Here is a 6,223-nt window from a genome sequence, read left to right on the forward strand (position 1 = left end):
GACAATGAGTATTGTCTACTTTTTCCACTGGAGCCTTTGCCATATTTTGCATAGTTATTTTAATTCCGTATCTGATAGTACCAATATCAGTGTCATATGTGAGTCTGGTTCTCTTGGTTGTTTTGTCTCTTGGCATTGTGGGTTCTTTCTCTTGCTTTTTTGAATACCATGTAAGTGGTATTATTATGTAAGTCATATTATTATTATGTTTTAAATAGGGGAGATAGAGAAGAAGGATCTGAGCAGGGCTCCATGGCCTTCCTGCACAGCTGCTCTTGCCCTCCCCTAAGCCTGTACCGTGAGGACTGCTTTCTCAGGACTCCTGTCATAATTTTTTTGTGAGTACCTATTGAAACCTGTTGAAAGAGGGGCCAGTGAGTGGTGTGAAGTCCCCTATATCTGCAGCCTTTAGAGCTCCAAATTCTGTCACCAGCCAGTACTTAGCCTCCACCAATACAATACTAGGTGAATTCTTCTTACCGGTATTCAAATGCCCCAAGTAAACAAATGCTTGCATTTCCTATCTCCCTGTAGACGTTTGTCTCTCAGATTTGGGGCTAGTTGACATTTCTTCAACTTCAACTCTTTGACAGATTCAGGAAAGGTAATTGACTTGCAGTTTGTTGAATGTTTTATTTCAATTGTAAGGTCTTTTTCCAGATGTTAATATCCAAGTAGAAACCAGAAACCCCAAACTTACTCCTTCTTTTTACCGCCCCCCATATCTCTACTGGTGGGATGACTCTTTGTCCTGGTTTGCACCAGTATAATCCCCTTTTCACTCAAGAGTTTTCTTCATTTGAATGGTAAATTGTGTGATCACCATGTCCTTGAAAGTATTACATAATGAGGTTTCACTGGGAACATATGTTAACTATGGATGAATTTGTTTATCTTGGATAAAAATCAAATATTGAAGGTCATTTTGGCTATATTCAAAAGGACATGGAGAGAAAAGATGTAAATGAAAGACACATCAACCAAATCCATTGTGTAGACTTTGTTTGGGTCCTGTTTGAGCCCAAAATAATTATTTTTACACAATCAGGAGCATTTGAACATGGACTTAGGTATTAGACATTATAAAAATACTGTTATTTGGTTAAGTATTATAAAGGTATTATAGTTACGTTTTAAAAAAAATATTATCTGTTATAAATTCTGATGTATTTGGAGGTGAAATGTTATGATAGTGGGAATTTATTTAAAAATGCTCAAAAATAAAAATGAAGGTGAAGGGAGAGAGAAATTTGATAGGTAAAAGCAAGAATGACAAAATATTGATAATTACTAAAGCTAGATAATAGGTAATTATTTTATTATCTCATCTTTATTGTAGTTTTTGTCAACTTCCATAATAAATACTTTAAAAAAGAGACACAGGAATATAAATCAGGAATCTTTTTTTTTTAAAGGTAATTATCCTAAAATTGGGCTTCCCTGGTAGCTCAGGTGGTAAAGCGTCTGCCTGCAATGCAGGAGACCTGGGTTCATTCCCTGGGTGGGGAAGATCCCCTGGAGAAGGAAATGGCAACACACTCTAGTACTCTTGCCTGGAGAATTCCATGGACTGAGGAGCCTGGTGGGATACAGTCCATGGAGTCGCAAAGAGTCAGACATGACTGAGCGACTTCACTTTCTTTCACACTTTCTATCCTAAAATTTAAAGTGGCAAAGGTGAAGTTTTCTTGTGGCAGATCAGAGGTCAGGCAACCCTGCCTAAAATTTCATTTGAAAGCTTCCTGTGCTTCAGTGGGTATTCAGGAAATCAGATAATATGTTCTATTACAGGTATGTTGCTACAGCTGCTGCTAAGTCAAGTCAGTCGTGTCCGACTCTGTATGACCCCATAGACGCCAGCCCACCAGGCTCCCGTCCCTGGGATTCTCCAGGCAAGAACACTGGAGTGGGTTGCCATTTCCTTCTCCACTTCATGAAAGGGAAAAGTGAAAGTGGAGTCGCTCAGTCATGTCCGATTCTAAGCGACCTCATGGACTGTAGCCTACCAGGCTCCTCCGTCCATGGGATTTCCCAGGGAGGAGTACTGGAGTGGGGTGCCATTGCCTTCTCCATATTACAGGTATAGGGAGGGGAAAAAAAAGAGGTGAAATGCCATGGTTTTAATGTAGTTCAGTCCTGCAGACCTACACTGGACCCAGAGGAGGGAATGAACCTTGCAGGTGTCTTATTAATCCTGGTTCAATTTAGTGTCTATTTTGTGCAAACTTGAGCTTCCCTGGTGGCTCAGATGGTAAAGAATCCTCCTGCAATGCAGGTGACCTGGGTGTGATCCCTAGGTTGGGAAGAGCTCCTGGAGAAAGAAACAGCTACCCACTGCAGTATTCTGGCCTGGAGAATTCTGTGGACAGAGGAGCCCGCTGGCAGTCTACATCCATGGGGTTGCAAAGAGGTGGACACTACTGAGCGACTTTCACCTCACTTCATATAAACTTACCTTAGAAGGGGTATGCTTTGCTTTCCTTTTATCCAGGTTCTCAATGTTGCTCTTTTCTCCCCTGTTTTCATAATATGGAGAGACAAATGCCTTGGGAAGGGGATAGCAAGGCTATAAACTCCAAGGGGGCAAGGACTATTCACTGCTTTGAACTAGGTATACCTAGTACCATTACTGGTACATGAAAAGCATTTAATAAGTAACGGATGATTTATATCCACTTCATTTAAAATGAAAACAACATTGTACAGTTGCATATAGACCACCTTACTTTCAAATATATTTATGGAAATGATTAGGAGAGGACAGTGATTCTCTCTTCCCCTCTAAAAGTCCTTAGCTCTAGTTCAGCCAAGAAATCAAGAGACTGTAATATCCTGTCTACAGAAAGTTGAAATGACAGGTACCCTTAAATAAACAGGTGTAATTAATCATAGTGCTACTTGTTTTGATGAGCATGCAAGAGTGACAAGTTAATAATAAATCTCCAGCTCATACAGGGGAGGTGGCTAAGGAGATGCTGTGGTTTAATTTACATCTTTGGAAGGCACCGAAGATTTAATAATCTCCCTGCCTTATATATCAAACTAATACCCCTGAGGCAGAAAAGCAAAACATTTTAAACTGTTAATCTGAGAAGCAGTAAAATCTTGTCTCAGGTCAAAAATAAATTGAGTTTCTGGTGGTCTCAATGGACCCTTAGGATGTGTGATTTATTCAGATTCTAAAGCCGCTCAGGACCCCTGGGGACCTTGGCTGCAAAACCAGGCAAGCTGGGAACACCATGGGGATTGCCAATCCAATCAGAAGATCAGACTGAGGGCAGTGACTGATTTTACCTTAGACTTACCCAATAACTTATTTTACCTTCTGTGTCAGCTACAAATAGATTATGGAATACAAACCTTTGTGAATTTGACATTCAGTTCTAAACGATTGCTTTAGTTCTGTTTATGTTAATTGTCGTGTCTTGTATAGTCACTCAGTCATGTCCAACTCTTTGTGACCCCATGGACTATAGCCCACCAGGCTCCACTGTCCATGGGATTCTCCAGGCAAGAATACTGGAGTGGGTTGCCATTTACTTCTCCAGGGGATCTTCCAAACCCAGGGATTGAACCCAGGTCACCTGCATTACAGGCGGATTCTTTACCATCTGAGCCACCAGGGAAACCCTCGCGTATGTTAATACTTGTTCTTAAAAGTTCAAAAACTGTTTTGAGGTTTTTACTAAATGTAGGATTTTAACCTGACTAGAGAAACTGGGATACAGGAAAGGAAAATAATCCTTCATGGCACAATGAATCACTTGTGAAGCCTCAAGTGTTCAGACTTCCAGCTCTTTGTTTCTAAAGGAGCTAAACTATGAGGTACATTGAATTTATTAATTTGAAAAACTGCCTCCTTACAGATACTAGTAGAGAAGATGCCATCTTCTTTGTTTAAAGAATGGACCAGAGCTAATTGAGGATCCTGAGAGAGACACAGAAACAATTTAGAAATAACTTGAGTCATCTCACCCTGCTTGAAGGGAACCAGACTCTTGGTCTTTGGGGAGCCACCCAAATTGACTAAGGGAAGACAGAGGAAAATTCCCTGGTCCCTGCAGGGTTAATTTATTCAAAAAGGAAATTGAAAAATACTCAACATGCAAAAGTCTTATGAAGAAAATAGAGGAAAACCACAGAACATGCCAAAGGCTGAGGACGACCGCCCTTTGGAAGCTGTACCGCAGGAGGCAGAAGGAAATCCTCAACCTTGTGAAGAAGGTGTAAGCCAGGAAGCGAAGGAAACCTTAGAGGAGGGCTGACTCAGCCTGGTCAGGGATATAAAGAGGATGCTCCTGTTAGGCATTTAGACCCTGAAGAAATGATAAGAGGAACAGATGAGTTGGAAAGGCTTAGGGAAGAGATAAGAAGAATAAGAAGCAAATTTGTGATGATGCATTGGAAGCAAAGACATTCACGCAGCCATCCTTATCCTGTGTGCTTTAGGCCTTGAATTCTTTTTTTGTCCGATATTAAAATCTGGCCCCTGCTTTCTGTTAGCATTTTCTGATATATCTTTGACTTTTGCTTTATTTTTAATCATCTGGTGGAGTTTTGTTTTAGGTAGTTTTCCTCGTTATCAGCATCTGCATTTTGTATTTTGACACATTCTCTAGGTCTATTTTTCGATTGGGAAATTTCACACATATGCATGAAAATATGTTCATTCCATATTGTAAAGTAAAACATAGCAGGTTACAAAGCAGCATATTCAGTACCAGCTCACATATGTAGGAGAAAGTCTCAAATTTTGTGTGTATGCATGTGTGTTTACATACAAGCATGTATCAGAAATTTAAATGTGCTTGTTTCTGTGTGATTGTTTTTCTTTTTGCTTATATGCATTTTTTAATGAACACATCACACACACAAAGAGATGTAAAGTTTTTTTTTTATTAATCAAGAGTCAATCAAATAATTTGCAACCAGCTTATAAGGGCAATGGGGGCACCTAAACTCCTGATGAAAGAACTATTTAAAAAAATGTAAACCTCAAAATACCTCTGGATCTCTTAGCCAGAGGAATAAAACTGGCAATTATTACAGGGGGAAAAAAAAAAGAATGAACCATAATGATCTCAGAGAAACAGGAAGATAGAATTATGTACATTCGCTGTGTGTACAAGTGTATTCATTGTTCTAATTTGCTATGAAATAATTTTTATAAAGGAATTAGATTGTAAAATATGATTTCATCTTTTTACAAATGCTGCTTATAATTTCAGCTGAATCATTGTGATGTTTAATGCACTGTTGCAGGAAGTAGAACATAAAAATACCCAGTTCCCCTCATCTCGTACCTCCCTCCAGCCCCTATGGCTTTAAATCAAAGCTGTAAATTAGGGTTGCATTTTGTCGTGTCTTCCAAGGGCACACTGACTGGCATAGCATGAGCTTCAGACTGTAACTAGCGTATCCATTCAACTTAGCAATTAGAAAACCACATACTATCACCCCAGACACACCTGGGCTGCTTCCACCTGCCTCTGTTTGAGGAAGGCTTTATTCTCCTGGTCAGGAGTTTGGGTTGGCCCAGGTGGGAAAAATCTTAGAGGAAAATCTCTTTCTCACTTGTAATTGACTTAGCAAACATCCTTTGACTCTCTTAGGTCATGATGCTGGGACATATAAGGACAGAGTCACAGAGCGTGGTGTCAGTTTCCTATGGCCACTATAACCAGGTATTTAGTGTCATAAGCACAAATTTACTATCTTCCTGTTCTGGAGGTCAGAAATCTAAAATCAAGGTACTGGCAGGTGTGTCCTTCTCAAGGCTCTAGGGAAAAGTCTGTTTCCTTGTCTTTTCCAGTTTCTGTAGGCTGCCTGCATTCCCTGGTTCATGGCTCCTTCCTCGAATCACTTCACCTCCTGTTTCTGTTGTCACATCTCCTGCTATTCAATATGATCTCCTCCTTCCCTCTTACAAGGATTCTTGTGATTACATTGAGCCCAGGATAGTCCAGCATAATCTCCTCACCTTAAAATCCTTATTCATACCTGCAAAATCATATTTTTCATAGAAGGTAATTCATGCATTCGAAGAATTAGGATGTGAATGTATTTGGAGGTGGCCTTATTCAGCACAGAATTTGGCATTAGATAACTCTGCCACTCTCTAAGTTAGTTTGACAAACCGTGAGTTTCTTAATGCTTCTGAATCTCAAGTTTCTTTTATGAGAAATGAAGTAAATAATACCATCTCCTAGGATTGCGTGAAGGT

At 39.8% G+C, this 6,223-nt stretch overlaps 1 pseudogene; it reads left to right on the forward strand.

The window, feature by feature from the left end:
• The first annotated feature begins 272 nt into the window (after positions 1-272).
• On the forward strand, positions 273-4,468 carry LOC122690750 (annotated as a pseudogene).
• Positions 4,469-6,223: the final 1,755 nt, after the last annotated feature.

This window comes from Cervus elaphus, chromosome 4 (assembly GCF_910594005.1).
Source record: "Cervus elaphus chromosome 4, mCerEla1.1, whole genome shotgun sequence".
Classification (NCBI taxonomy): domain Eukaryota; kingdom Metazoa; phylum Chordata; class Mammalia; order Artiodactyla; family Cervidae; genus Cervus; species Cervus elaphus.